Source organism: Notechis scutatus, chromosome 4 (genome assembly GCF_049901735.1).
Source record: "Notechis scutatus isolate UNSWTSFEM ecotype Mainland chromosome 4, rNotScu1.2, whole genome shotgun sequence".
In the NCBI taxonomy this organism is placed as follows: Eukaryota; Metazoa; Chordata; class Lepidosauria; order Squamata; family Elapidae; genus Notechis; species Notechis scutatus.
The window spans coordinates 94800621-94816955 of record NC_142012.1 but is presented as its reverse complement, the minus strand read 5'-3'; the positions used below and the strand labels follow the sequence as shown (position 1 = coordinate 94816955).

Here is a 16335-nt window from a genome sequence, read left to right as displayed (position 1 = left end):
TCATAACTGAAAAGGCATTTGATAGTGATTTCATAATGTATTATAATGTTGTATAAAACTTATTTTCATTAATGATGGTTATAATGATGTGTATTATGGACTTTAGGAAATTTGATACTGAATCTCCAGAATTATTTCTACATTTACCCATTCACTGTGCTTGAACATTCAGCCTATATGTCTGTATACATATTGTTTGTATGCAGGAGGTTTTCTTTTCAGCCCTTGCAGGATTCTGTTTACAAAATAAATTTCAAGAACTATTATTGCAGCCTTTATTCCAATGGATAAACCTGGATTGCCTAAATTCCATACAAGATGTTAGGGATATACACCCTAGCAGAACGTGCAACGGCAGTCTAGCAGACAGGCAGATATGTGAGATAAAACGTTGTAGTAGCTTACACTCAGTAAGACAGATACACTGTGCAAGTTAAATAGTTTTTATTCCAGCAAGTGTTATAGCATAGTCAAAACAGTCCATATGTCATACACTAAGTTCAGTCAGTCCGGGGGTTATTCAGTTTGCAAAGTCCAGTGTTGAAAAAGAGTTCATTAAACTTACAATCAATCAGTCCAGTGATATATCTCTTTTGCAGTCAGAGATATGATGAAAAATCAAACCCCTTTTCTTCTCTCAGTTATCACCATCAATCTATCATTGTCAGCATTCCAGTAAAAGCCAGGCAAACAGTGAGCTCTCTTGCTCCCTCTTATGGTGATTTTACAACCGCACCCAAAAACTTGGTTTACAGTTTAAAGTGATACATACACTTAAACTCACTAACATAGTTTATATATTATTCTACCCAAACTAAGTTAGGTAACCAATGTTATCCCTAACACAAGATACATTTAATGTTCAAAAGAACCTTGGGCTTTTGAATTAGATTTTACAAGTCAGTGACCATTGAAATATATACCTGCATATTGCTTGTGTTGAAAAGGTATAAAGCTATCACTTTCTACAGCTGTAATATTTTTATGAAAAACATTCTTACTTTCTTTTTTCTCCATCATTCATGTTTAAAATTAAAAATATTTCTTGTGCATATTCCCATCTGTTCTTTAATGATAGTATTTAGATGATAGTATTTAGATGGCTGTTTTATTGCAGCCTTGCTCTCATTGTCAAAAGTAAATCGATCAGGAATAACCATAGTGATCTTCATGGACAAGTGGGATATATTATATTATATGCCTACAAGTCTTCATGGATATCAGGACTCTTTATATAGCTATGAGTCATGTCAACTTTATTATTTATGTATATTTGTATTACTAGAAACTAGAGAACCAGTTTGGTGTAGTGGTTAAGGCAAGGGTCTTCAAGCCTGGCACATTTAAGACTTGTGGACTTCAACTCCCAGAATTCCTGAGCTAACATGACTGGAGGAGGAATTCTGGGAGTTGAAGTCCACAAGTCTTAAAGCTGTCAAGTTTGAAGACCTCCTGGGTTAAGACATCAGGATAGAAACTCCTGGGAAATTGTGAATTTTAGTTCTACCTTAGCACAAAGCCAGCAGGGTGACCTTGGGCCAGTCACTTTCTCTCAGTCCTAGGAAGAAGCAATGGCAAACCATTTCTGAAAAACATTGTTCCAGATAGTTTCTGAGAATCAGACATGATTGAACAGAAGAAAAATGAATATTTCTATTGCACTGCAATCCTGGTGGTTCACAGAAGTTACAATAGCAGTTAACACAACCATGATGTATCTATCCCAATATATATGATAAAGCATAAAGCAACAGCTGTGAGTTTATATGCCTCACTCCAGAAAATGTCCTCTTGAAGAACTCCATTTTCTGCTGCATTCAGAAGGAAGCTAACACAAGGACTTAATTTCCACAAGGATGGGCCATTACAGAGGGCTGCCATTGCCACCAAAAACTCAGGTAAATTTATATAGCCACTATGTACAATCCATTTTAGTAACTGGTAAGATAAATGAGAAAAATGGAAGAAAGATTACTAGGTCCACTGAATGTTGAATGAAAATTCATCAAATAATATATCTAATTTATTACCCATCATCTTTTGTTACTAATACATTCTCTGTTAAGTTTCCAATGAGCTTACTTTCAGTTTTTGGAATAGCGCTGTAAATAAAAAACATTTAAACTAATGCATTAAATTCCAGGCCCTCCCATGCCACCAGTTTATCTTACATTTATCAACAATGTTACTGGGAAAACATTATGTGTTTCAATTAATTTATTTTGATTATGTGTCATAATGTTTATGGACATCTAGATAAATTTTCTTCATGATGATCTGTCCCAAACATTCAAATGTTTTTCTTTTTTTAAATATTTTCTTGTACTATTATGAGATGCAAGTAATACAATAATTGTATAATATTAATAATTAATAATACATTGTACTTTATTATGATGTTTGTCCAGTATTAATTAAACATTAAGACCATGATGATTTAGGTAAATTAACCTTCAAAGATAAGGAAAAAATGTATTCAATTTTTTTCTTGTGCTGAACCTACTTTTATCTGTTCCAAATTAGTAATGAAAAACTCCATTCATTCATATTATTTCACTTATATCCAGATCATGTTTATGCTAAATTCCCTCCTATTCCTGCAAATGAAGCTGTATGTTAAAGGGTTAAATTATTTTTCTTAAATTAAACAAGTTAAATAATTTCCCCTACAAATTTACAAGAATTCTCAAAGAACTGTACTTTATAGTTCCATATTGATGAAGTATTACAGAAGAATATCCCATATTGTGAAGGAATATAAATATGGATTTGGAAATAGGGAATGAATGAATGAATAACAGAATAACAGACTTGGAAGGGACATTAGAGGTCCTCTAGTCCAACCCCATGCTCAAGCAGAAAACCCTATACCATCCCAGAGAACTGGCTGTCCAGTGTCTTCTTGGAAACCTGTAGTGATGGAGCACCAACACTTCTGAAGCCAAGTTGTTCCACTGATTAATTGTTCTCACTCTTAGGAAGCTTCTTAGTTCTAAGTTGCTTCTCTTCTTGATTAGGTTCCTTCTAGTGCCTTGGAAAGTAGGTTGACCCACTCTTCTTTATGGTAGTCCCTCACATATTGGAACATTCTTTTCACTAGACTAGATAAACCCAATTCCTGCAACTATTCTTCATATGTTTTAGCCTTCAGCCCCTAACCATCTTTGTTTCTCTTTTCTGCATTCTTTCCAGAGTCTCTACAACTTTTTTGTAATATAGTGATTAAAACCAGGGGTGTTCTCATATGCAGGGCAACAAAAGAAGACCCAGCTGATCAGCTGGGACTCAGGAGGCAGAGAATAGATTGGGGAGGGGGAGCAGTCAGAGGTGGTATTCCAAACTACTCAAAATTTCCACTATCGGTTCTCCGAACTACTCAAAATTTCCACTATCGGTTCTCCTAACTACTCAAAATTTCCACTACCGGTTCTCCAGAACTGGTCAGAACCTGCTGAATACCACCTCTGCACCTGACCTTCATTTTGCCCCCTCCTTGCTTAAAAACAAGTTTCTTTGCAAATCAAGCTTCTTCCATAAATCTAAATCCAGTGCTGTGTTGCCCAATAGCATAAAGGAAGAATTAAGAAAAATGAAATCCTTGAAAATTATGAGTAAATAAATAACAGTTCTTTGAACTTCCTGGTTATTTAAAGGAAACTCATAACACATTTGGAAAATATAACTTTACCACAGTCTTTCTACAAAATTCTCATATACTTAAGGAAAGTGTTAATTAAATGAGCTAACCCATGATTGAATTTTAAGTATTTTCAACACTTTAAATTATCTGCAATGCAAGTGTAAAAACAACAACTCACAATGTTTATTTGAAAATTCAGCAGATTAAAATAAGTATGCCTTCAAAGGAAAAAAAAGCACGCAATAATAGTAATAAATCTACAAAAATTAAATAAAGCTGTAACTTTCATTTGATATATATACTGCCAGCCTTTGAGGTGGATGAGAGTTGAATACCAAAGCCCTGAATATTAAAACTACCTAAATTAACTATTGTTCGAATATTACTGTTGTAATGACGAGGCAGTCGAGTTGTTTGATCATGAACAACTGAATCATGATGATCTTTATTGGAGTATAGTCTTGCATTTATATACATTTTTAGTTATCCTCCATCATTGGTTAACTTTGGTTACTGCTTAACTTTCATTACTGTTTAGTACAGTAATCCATACAATTAATTATCTCTAGTTAAAGTCTAACATATGTTTACTTCCCCTCTCTAATCCTCCTTTATCCATAGATTTGTGACTTTGTTTGGCTGAGTTGTATTTGCTTGGAACCATTCTTTATCTGAGATTTGCCATCCAAGATTGGAACATTCCTGCAATTACAACTCTACATATTACAGTACAACTCTGAATATGCATCTCCTTTCCTTATCTATATCCTAAAGAATATCAGAGAGGGACAAGTTCAAATAGTCGGAATAGAGCTGGAAGTGTCCTTGGAGGTCTTCTACTCCAACCCCCTGCTCAAGAAGGAGACCTTATAGTATAGAGCTTATACCATTTCAGACAAGTGGCTGTCCAGTATCCTGTTGTGGTTCACCAGCAGCAGGTTCAGACAGCTGAGGTCTTGGAGAGCGAGAACTCGGATGAGGGGCCTGCATGTGATGCAGGGATGGGGCCAGGACCATCAGGGAATGGAATGCTGCCTTCAGAGATTGTGGAGGCTGGCAGCAATGATGAAGAGGCCCCTGAGGAGCCTGTGCCCAGTGCGCGTGCATGCAGGGCTGCTTGAAGGAAAGAGCAGCTGCAGCAGCACGGGTGACTCAGGAGTAAGACTGCAATGTAATGGCCCCTCCCTCAAGACATAAAAGCCAGCTGAGAAACCAGAGTTCTTTGCAGGAAGCAAAGAAGTTTTTGCACTCAAGCCTTGTGGACGTTCGAAGTATCTTGGTTGGTGTTTGGAGAGTCTTTGTGTTTGAAATATTTCTTAGTAACTTTATCTAGTATTCTTGGCAGCCTTGCACACAATCTTGGCAGGGCTTGTTTTATCAGAGACAGTTAATTTGAAACAATTTTTAACCTTGACGGAATGGAATTCATAAAGAATCATTAAAAGGTTTTGCTATTACTTCTGTTTTGTGTTTGTTTCCTTGGAACAAGGTCAGAACATATCCAGATTAGATGTGCCAGTGGTCTGATTTAGAGAGCATTGCTAATGATTTTATGTTCTTATAAAGAAGTGGGTTATATACAACAGCACAATTGCATCTATGCACATATTAATGGACTACAAAACCACAGGTACCCAAACAACCTAAAATAGGATGAGAAATGATAGGTGAATCAATTCTAGTTTGGTCTTGAGTAATGTTTGCTCATATAGCCAGGAGTTAGAATCATAGCTGATGAATGAATCTAAGGTGAAGGGTTAGGATGGCCAGAGGCAATATGATGCACAGAAGCTCTCATACCAAACGTTATGTACTGCAGATCTCATAGGTCAAAGCTTACTCAATTTGAGTGATATGATTTTTCTTTTTCATAACTGGGGGGGGGGGGAGAAATCCCTCTGTAGAACATCTGTGGAGGTTTCTATTCTGAAACTATTGCAACTTCTTCCAATATTCAAAAGTATTTGTCAGTGAATTGAAAGTGTACCATCTTATAGAATGATGACTTGTTTTTTCTCCATAGAAGAAAAGTGAAAAATCTTGTGTGGGAACTGATAATCTTTTGACAGCAAGAAGGAAGGTATATACAATTTAAAACATTTAAATTAGACTGCAGAAAGTATAATAGCGAAGCAATTATTTTTATTTATTTGTCTGGGTTTTTTTTTTCCTTAGCGAATCATATCAGAATCTTTTGTCAGGTAAGAGATTGAACTGCAAGATTCTAATCACCATTTATATGCATTCCCTCCATGTTGTCACCTGATACCTCCAACTTCAAGGCATGTTTAAAGGAACTCCTTTAAAAAGAAGTCTCTGTGTATGGCTATATAGATATCCCGAAGAATATATTGATAGTTGTGTTTGAAATTCTCTGTGCTGGATACATTCATCTAAGAACAGTTTTCTAACTTTTCTGAAATATTTAATATGTTATGAAATATGAAATATTTAATATTTAATATTTTTCTAACTTTTCTGAAATATTTAATATGCATAGACCCAAATATACATTATCAAGCCATGCAAAGTCAAGAAGTCAAGCTCAGCCTCACATCTCATGGATTTTTGAAAACCCTTTAATTGGTGAATTAAATATGAACAAGATTGTCTGAGGAAGTTGCTTTAGGTAACTAGGAGTATTTAATGATGCATCATTGATTTGCAATCTTTGGAAGAATGGTTCAGGTTTTTTACGTACTAGAAAATTGCGAAGGTAAGTCTTCTTTGTATAATTATCATCCTGTTTTTTTAAAGGATGAAGAGTAGTGGCTGATGATGCACATATCTTTCAAGGAAATTGGAGGCTGCAGATGAAATATTGGTAAACTGAAAAGGAATGTGCAAATGGATATGAAATAAAAAAGAAAACTGTTCAGTTTTTACAAGTTGCTGTCTTTGGGGGCTTGATTTAACACATTATAAAAAGCTGCCTCCTAGAGTTGTATCTGTCTTCAGCTGCTCTATCTGACTTCCTCAGAAGGACTAAAGTAGTGATCATTAACATTCATTTACTCCTGTCTCCAAACTGTGTCCTCCAGTGCTTGCTCAACTTGGTCATTAGGCGACTTCAACAAAAGAAAGAAAATGAATCAAACTGTTATCTAGTGCATCCATTGGATTTAAAACAAACTGTTGTGGCCCATTGGCTGCCAGCAGAGCTAGCAGCAGAATCAGACAAGGAGGAAGAGGAGGGAGAGCCTGTGCCAGCTTTGGTGCCTTTCCAATGAAACAGTAGACTTAGAGGCAGATGTAGAGATGGATCCTTCTGTTTGAACCCAGGTGGAGAGGCAGCTGTCTTCAGGGATTAAGCTAAATGAGTGGGAGAAACAGATGGGGCCCATTCCAGATATGCATATACATAAGAGAGGAGAGGAGAGCAATGGAAAGCAATAAGCCAGCTCTCAGGGAAAAGAAGTCGTAGACGCTAGCCAGCCCCTCCTTAGCTGGGAAATAAATAGTAGAAGTTTGGGAGTGGCCTGTTGTCACAGACAGCTGTTTGTTTTCCAGTGTACATCAATCAAGTTAGATTCCTTTGCCAGAACCAGGTTTGTCGGGACTAATTGCTGTGTATTTGAGGTGCCAACTGGGTCTCCCTGCTGGAAAATAATAGGTAGTGAATTTGCCTCAGCCAGGGTGAACAGGGACTGTTTCTGATTGGCTTAATCACTGAAGGACTTTTTATCTTGAGCTCTCATGTGAACAAAGACTGTTCCTGCCCTGTTTTAAAAAGGGGTTGGTTTTACTCATGAGTAAGTTGTTTCTCATTGCTTGCGAAGGCTGGGTCAGAACACAAACAAACACAAACTTCTGTGTATTTGTAACAGGAAGCTAGTTCTATTCCTCTATTCCATATTAAAACCATATCTTGTTTGCACCCTCCAGATAGTCTTGGTTGGTGGCAACTTTCTCAAGAAGTTCCTGCAATTTTCTTGGCTTTGTACCTAAGGCAGAACTAGAATTCAAAATTTTCCTGGTGAATCAACTATAACTCCAAATTGGCTCTCTAAATAGGAACACATTCACAGAAAGCAAAACCAAACAACCAGCAATACCCATGGAAAGTGCTAAAAGTAGCTCGCTATCATGGAACCGGTTTGTAACCAAGCTGCCTTCTCAAGACCCTTGACAAAGTTTATAGGCTGCTGTAGTGACAGAAATGAAAAGAACAAGGAAGAAAGAAGAAAGGAAAGGAAAGGAACTGAACGCTTTTAGGTAACAACAAGACCTGAATGTCACTGTAAGGGCATGCCTATATTGCAACTTTATTAGTCTCCCTTTCCACTCTGACATGTAGGAAAAGAAAATAGCTTTAAAATGCCCGCACATTTCTTTGTTCCCTGCCAAAGAATAGTCATAGATAGCCAGAACTCCTATTAAGTTTCCTTTTGTGAAAAAAAAAAAAGTCAGCATTTCTTTTAAAGGACCTTGGGGTGGTTGGAGCTGAGAGAAAACACAAAGCAAGGAGAATGCCCTGTAGAGCTTCAGGATTTCAAAAAGAAAGATAGCTAGCTTTTTTGCGCGATTTGGGTTATACACCTTGGCTAAGCTAGCAATATATCAGTAGGGCAGCTGAGCATTAGCCAACGTTATGAGGTCAGGGAGGTTCAGAGTTGCTTTTCAAAGTGTCACAGCGTCCTTGGGTAGAATTGTCCTTAGATTATAAGCTATTATTTTTCAGTTATATACCATCTTGAGAGATTTAGTGAAGTTTGTACAAATGTAGCATGAGTACAGATCATATACAATTACTGTTTTTTTACTAGCTGCATGTATGAGCCTTATGCTTTGTGTTGGTTTATATTTCTGGTGGTAACTTACGTGTGCCTCCTTGTTCAGTTGGAAAAGTGTATAAACATGTGGATCTGAAATACATTTTACACATTATCTCAAATAAACAGATGTTGTTCCTCTGTCAATGGCTTGAAGAACTGTTGGCTGGCTTAATATCAATGGCCACTATCCTAGATTCAGTGTCCCATTAAGAGCAAAACAGCAGTTCTGTAGAGAAGCTCAAATACAGGTAGTCCTTGACTTACAACAGCTCATTTAGTGACCATTCAAAGTTACAACGGCACTGAAAAAAGACCATTTTTCACACTTGCGACCATTGTATCATCCCCATGGTCACATGATTTTGGTTTGTAAAGTGAGACTGTTATATTGGATGCTATTGGCTGTGTGACTTCCTTTGGTAAACAATAACCACCAAGAGGCTTAACTTTCTGGTATCCTATGTTAGTGGTCTTATTCTCTCCTCCTTGCACTGTAGATAATTGTGCCATGATTTCTCAGCCATATTTAACATTTTATAAAGGTAACAGACAAGATAAAAACTGGTCATTTAAGGAATTCTGCTCACGAATTTGATCACAGAGAGGATAAGTTTACATAACAATATGTTCTTGTAATGTTTTTGCAAATTTTTATCAAGAGATGGATGGCAAATACACTCGATTATAATTATAAAAAAATTAAAATTGCTTGGGATTTGAACAGGGGGCATGTAGACTCAGAGGAACGGAACTGGTGATTTTCCTTCGTTTCCCTGTTTTTTCCAGCATCTCTGCAAAAGGTGACCAAGTCTGTCATGTTTGCCCAAATTCCTGGAATTAAAGCCATTTTTCCCTAAGTGTGTGGGGGGGGGGATCAAGAAAAGCAGGAAGTTTTGCAAGGTCATGGATAAACTGGTTTGGGTTGTCAGCAGCCACACAGGGGTTAGACTAGATAACCTACAAGGTCCCTTCCAACTCTATTATTAATGATATGATGCTTTTATTACAGCAATTTGCCAGTGTCTATGCACAGGAAGATTACAATTCCAGGTATATGTTTCGCTTTGTTTCTGGTGTAAGGGGAATTTTGAAGCATAACTGAATCCAAAAGCATTTTGATAGGCTTTGGGAATGAATCAAACTAATTTTTAAGCAATGACATGTATCTCAATGTTATAGCTTTTGAATTAAAACAAGTTATCATAGCCATATACAAAATTCTTCACTTTTAACAAATGTCTTGGGCAGGTCTAATATTGGTGACCAAAAATACATTTACCAGTCTTCTATTTCAGTTATAGTATTGACATACAACTATTACATCATTCATATAATAGTTTTATGGATATGTATCCCAGGTTTTTTTTTTGAGGGAGGGTGTCAAGTAAGTATTCAGAGAAAATATCAGAAGTATATGAGTCATTTTTTCTGTTCTGTGCCATTTTAAATACGTATATTCATTTGTATCCTATGAAATAACCCAAAATTGAAAATAAATGATTACCTTCCTCCAACGTTAAGCAGATATTGATCTTATATTATAATCACAGACCAGAATTAAAAATAAATAAATAAAATATTTAAATAACCAAAACAAAACATATAGTGCATATAGTACCATATAATTTGATAGAAACATGAGAATGTATTTAAACTTGTTAATACAGTAATATATATGAGTTCAAATAGGCATTGGTTCATCGTAGCCATTTCTTCATAGCTGTACAATAGCTATCAAAATGAATTGCATTAATTTCCTGTTAACTTGTTCATCATATTGTGAAGAGGTTCTTCATCTGGAATATTCAAATTCTTCCATTTGTAAGGACATTTCTATTTCAATGTAAATCAAAATTAGCATCATCATTACAACTGACTGCAGATTTCCTTTAATTTAAACAAAAGATGAAGAAAAATAGGGCATGAGAATGGTGCTAATTTATAGAATATAGTCACCCTCTCTCCAGGAAGTAAAAAAGAATCAGGAAAATGGAAATTTATTTATTTATTGCAAACTGTACATGCTGTCATTTAATTATGGCAAAAGGAAGAAAGAAAGGAGATGATCAAGTTGTTCATTTTTCATTCTTGGTGGATTTACAAAACAATGATAACAACCATGATCAGTACAAACAAGGAAACTAGATCAAAGTTTCTAATTTTGCTGTTTAACAGTAGGGTAAGAAGCATTAAAAGGATACTCTTAAAGGTGCATGTTATGTTTGGAGAATAATGGAGACCAGACATCTGACCAGTGACTTCAACTCTTTAATAACAGTAAATAGAATAGAACAGAGCAAGGCTATGGGGCAACAGTAACCCTTTTATAGGGTTGGCTGCTACCTTATTAACCAATAATATGTGCAACAAGTTCAACTAATACCCAATAAGAAGTGTCCTAATATTGGCCAATCAGGGCCTTGTTATGGACCAATCCTTATTCGTTGTTTAAGGACCAATCAGGTGTGCAGGCTTTCAAAACCTGCTTTGCATTTAGGCTAGTTACTTTTTATTGATTCACAACACCCCTCCCCCTTGGGTTCCGTTTGAGGGGAGCTGTAACAAAATCCTCAAGGTAGACAGGCCGTTTGGTCTGTCTGGATGATTTCCGTGGTTCCTCCGGGTTAGGCCTAAAGTCCGGTTCTGGTGGAGCGTTTGGATGATCTCTGTTAAGCTCCGTGTCGCTGCACGGAATTTCCGTGTTGCTTTCGTTTTGGTTGTCCCCACCAATCAGTGTTTCTTCGGGGTTTCGCAGTTCGGTTTCCCCCGTGTTAACGTCCCATGGGAAAGTCAACTCCCTCCCTGCTTCGATTCCTGGTACTTCGCTGGGCCGTAGGGTTTCCGTTGGCCTGCTATCTGTCATATCGAAGTCAATTTCCTCGATATTTCCTCCCCCCTCAGTTGGTGAACCCGGGGAGCCATGGGCGCTGGGTGGTAATCTCGAACGGAGTTGGTCTATATGGCGTTTCCACACCCTCCCATCGTCTGTTAGCAGGCGGTAAGATCTAGGCCCTGTGAGGTGGGTGACGGTTGCGGGTATCCATAAAGGGTCGCCGGAGAAGTTTTTGGCAAAGATTAAATCGCCTACCTTAAATTCCCGGCATTTGCTGCTGGAGCCAAAAGGCTTTTCAGGTGCGTATGCGGGGTGGAGCCGGTCAAGGTGCGATAGCAGTTTCCGCCTCATGAGAAGTTCAGCGGGCGTTTTGTTGGTAACGCTGTGGGGCGTGATGTGCTGCAACAATAAAATTCGATTGATTTTTTCATCGATGTTTCCAAAGTCCATTTTGTGGAGGGTCTTTTTTACAAACTGTACCATGCGCTCTGCCGTCCGTTCGCCGCAGGGTGCGCGGGCGAGGTTAGCGCATGGCGGATGCCCCGGTCAGCAAGATATTGTTCAAATGGTAATGCTGTGAACTGTGGGCCGTTATCAGAGACCAGAACGTCCGGAAAACCATGTGTGGCAAATAGCCTGTTTAATTTGTTGATAACTGAGTCCGTTGTAGTTGTGGTCATTCGATGGATCTCGAGCCAATTTGAATAGGCGTCGACAGTAATAAGGAAAGTGTGCCCTTTCATAGGCCCTGCAAAGTCAATATGGATACGGGACCAAGGTCCCCTCGGGGTTTCCCATTCGGTTGGGCTTGCTTTAGGTGGGGCGTTGCTGACGTCCTGGCAACGTTGACAAGTAGCGACCCAGGCCTCGATTCTTTTGTCGATTCCCGGCCACCAGGCGTAGCTCCGTGCGAGTGCTTTCATCCGCACGATGCCGGATGTCCGTCGTGCAATACCGCTAAAACAGTTTGTTGCAGTTTGCCCGGGATTACGACTCTATCGCCCCACAAGATGCAGCCCTTTTGGGAAAACAGTTCGGTTTGGCGGGTTTTGAAAGGCGCCCATTCAGGTGATAGTTGTTCTGTTGGCCAACCACGTTCAACCCAGCGTAGGATGTGTTGCAGGACCGGATCTCGTTTTGTTTCGAGGGCAATGTCTCTCGCTGTCAGTGGCGGCACATGTAGAGCTTCAATTTGCAGCGTTGTGATGGTTGGGGCTGGATCTTCAACCCGATTCTGGGAGCGGCGTTCTGCTCAATGCATCAGCGTGGAGAATTGATTTCCCCAGGCGGTGTTGCAAGGTGTAGTTGTACGCCGCCAAGAATTCATACCAGCGGGTCATTCTGGGGGACAATATATACGGAGTTGGTTTATTACCCGGAATAATCCCCAGTAGTGGTTTATGATCGGTAATTATTGAAAACGCACACCCATACACATATTCATGAAATCATTTAACTGCAGCCACAATAGCTAAAGCTTCTTTATCCAGCTGACTATAATTTCTTTCAGCTTTAGCTAAAGTTCGCGAAAAAAGCGATGGGAGCTTCTGCTCCGTTCGGTATCGTGGGCCAGGATTGCTCCAACCCCAAAAGGTGAGGCGTCACAAGTAATAGTTAGCGGCAGAGTCTCGTTGTACTGCATAAGTACAGAATCAGAAGTTAGCAATTTCTTTATTTGTTGGAAAGCGTGTTGTTCACGTTGTCCCCAAACCCACATTGCTTTTTTGTCTAAGAGTCTATGTAATGGTTCAGCTACCGTTGCTTTATTGGGTAAAAAGATGTTATAAAAATTGATAAGTCCAAGGAACGCCTGTAGATCTGCCTTGTTCCTTGGAGTGGGGGCCTTCTTAATTGCCTTTAATTTGTCCTCAGTGGGATGGATTCCTTGACTGTCCAGGAGGTATCCCAAAAACTCCACCCTTTCGGTACATAACTGGCATTTATTTTTTTAACTTTGAGGCCTGCGTTTTGGAACCTTTGTAAGACCTCTCGGAGTCGTTTTTCTAGAATGTCTCTGTTAGGGGCAGCGATGAGTACATCGTCGAAATACGGTACGACCCCTCTTATTCCTTGTAACAGCCTTTCCATTAAGCTCTGAAAAATTCCTGGTGCAACGCTTACCCCAAACTGGAGCCGGTTGCATTTAAATGCGCCCCTATGCGTGACGATAGTTTGCGCCTCCGCGGTGGCCAGATCTACAGGCAATTGTTGATACGCCTGCGCTAGGTCTAATTTAGCGAAAACTTTCCCGCCGCCCAGGGAATGGAGCAGGTGTTGCACTACCGGCACTGGATATGCACTTTGCTGAAGTGCGTGGTTTAGGGTGGCCCGGTAGTCTCCGCAAATTCTCAGTGACCAATCAGGCTTGATGGGCGTCACTATTGGGGTTTCCCACCGGGCGTGGTCGGTGGGTTCCAGCACGCCCTGTGTTATTAGCTTATCGAGTTGTTCGTCGATTTTAGGTTTCAGGGCGAATGGCACCCGGCGCGCTTAAGGCAGATGGGTACTTGCCTAGTCCGTTCGCGAAAACGTCTTGGAATTCTTGCACGAGGGTTTCCTCCCAATCGTTGCTCTCGGCACGGTGGACTCCGGCTACAGTGATTCCGGCGGTCTGAACCATTGCAGGCCTAAAAGACTAGGCCGGTCACGGTCCACGACAGTCAGTGGCAGTGCGACGGTGCGGTCCTTGAAAGAGACCTGGAATCGGCGGGATCCGACAACGGGAATTCAGTTACCCTGGTAATCTTTGAGTATAACCCTTTGAGGTTGAGGTCTTGGCGGCGAATCGACGGAATGAGCTGTTGGAGCGTCTTCCAGGACACCATTGAGAGGGGATGATCCTGACTCCACCTCCATTACACAAAGTTTGTTTTCGATAGCGACCTTCACTCTGATTTTCCCGGCATCAAGGGATGTAGCGTGGCCTATGGTAATTGTCTGGTGGGTCTCTTCCCGCCTGGTTTCTTCCCGCCTGGTGAAAAGGGTGGACGGTTTGTTTCTGTAGGAGTGGTTTCCCCATTGGTGATTCAGTTTGTCTCGGGGTGTGCCGAAGAATCCTGAAGACTGGCATTCGGCCTGTCGGGGTTTGGAGTTGGAGTTTTGTTTGCTTCTGCAAACCTTTGCGATGTGACCTCGTTTCCCGCAAGCGCGCAGAGTGTGTCGTGGAATTTGCAGCTGGATCGTGGGTGATTAGCTCCACATCCTGCACAAGGTCGAAATGGGCGTTGTGTGGACTGGTCTCATTCCGTTCGGAGTCGGTTGACCTCTTCCTCATCGCTTTCTGACGGGGATTCTAGGTCTTCGTGGTGAGTCGATACCGGGTGTCTCTCTGAGCGAGGCGAGGTATCGTTGGCGAGTTGACGTAGCGTTGCACTGGTGCGGCGCATTCGGGCTGCCGACTTTTTGGTTGCCTCCGCTGCAGTGGCTTCTTTAAGGGCATCGGTGAGGCTGATGTCCCCCTTAGCCATGATTTTACTCTGGATCGTGCAGTCTGCTAGGCCCAGAACTAGGCGGTCTCGGAGGGCTTCTTCTAAGTCAGAGAATCCGCAGAGGCCTCCAAGGTTGCGGAGGTCTGCGACGTAGTTGGCAAGGCTTTCGCCTTTCCGCTGGTCCCTCTGGTAATATTCGTGTCTTCTGACTAAGGTTGGCACGGTGGGCGCGTAGTGGGCCCGTAGCAAAGGCTTGAGGACGTCCCAGTCCATCGCTTTTACTTCGGCTGGCTTGGCAAGTAATTTTGCCATTTTAAACACGGTAGGCCCGCAGTGGGTTAGAAATATAGCTCTTTTTTTGCTGGTTGTTGCATCTTTCAAATTGTTGGTCTCCAGAAACATCTGGGACCTATCCATGTATGACTCCCAGTCTTCAGTTTCTGGGTCGAATGGAGCGGGTGGTACGGCACCGCTGGCCATGTTGCCGTTGATAGTGCGTGTTCGACCACGTGCTCTGTTGGTTGCTCTGTAGATCAGTCAGCTCTTCGGTCTCCGTATCCCACCCTCGTCGCCAGTGTTATGTTTGGAGAATAATGGAGACCAGACATCTGACCAGTGACTTCAACTCTTTAATAACAGTAAATAGAATAGAACAGAGCAAGGCTAAGAGGCAACAGTAACCCTTTTATAGGGTTGGCTGCTACCTTATTAACCAATAATATGTGCAACAAGTTCAACTAATACCCAATAAGAAGTGTCCTAATATTGGCCAATCAGGGCCTTGTTATGGACCAATCCTTATTCGTTGTTTAAGGACCAATCAGGTGTGCAGGCTTTCAAAACCTGCTTTGCATTTAGGCTAGTTACTTTTTATTGATTCACAACAGTGCATGTTTAAAGACAAAACTCTTTCAACAATACAGACATAATTGCAACCTATTACTAGGCACTTCATAAAAATGGGAGTTCCTAATTTTCCAGTAAAATGGATTTCACTGGATTTTCCATTTCACAAATTTTCAAATGAAAAGATCCATTCCTTTCACCTAATCCATTAAGCCTACATTGTTTGCTTTAAATTAACACCCCACTTGCTAATATTTGAGTAATTCTCTATGCTATAAGTTATAATGCAGAAATATATATATATATATCTAAAAGAAGAGTTAACATTATATTTCTTGGTCAAAACTTGGTCAAAGTAAGGAGCTATGTGTTTTTCTTGGAGGGTCTTGGAAGACACCAGAAAATTCCAACCTTTCCCCATCATAATTATCATCACTATATATGATTGTATTCAGAACAGATACAATGTTAACATTGTATTTTTTTCAAAACAGAAAGATAACTAGCCCATTCTCAATATTGTTCCCCTACTGACTCGTAAATACACATCATGAACTGTTAGAATTGTAGAAGATATTGGATGTGTCCTTCAGTCTTTTACTACCAACCCTCAAATTTCTACGCTGCCGGGGAAGCTCTGAAGAGAGGATGTGACTGTATTTGGCAAACCATGATTAGATCTGTCATAGTATCACAGATCTTGATTTCATGTAGTTATAGTACCAGGGCAAGTTTGGAAAAATGGAAGCCGGGGGACATACCTCTTCCACATTATTTTACTAAATGTTCAAAATTCCTTTTTTTTTGCATTTT

The 16335-nt window shown here is 40.1% G+C and overlaps 1 protein-coding gene across 11 annotated transcripts in view; it reads right to left on the bottom strand.

Annotated features, from left to right (window-relative positions):
- The window catches only part of PCDH15 (protocadherin related 15), a 755413-nt gene that overhangs the window by 377928 nt on the left and 361150 nt on the right, over positions 1 to 16335 (bottom strand). The window lies entirely within an intron of this gene.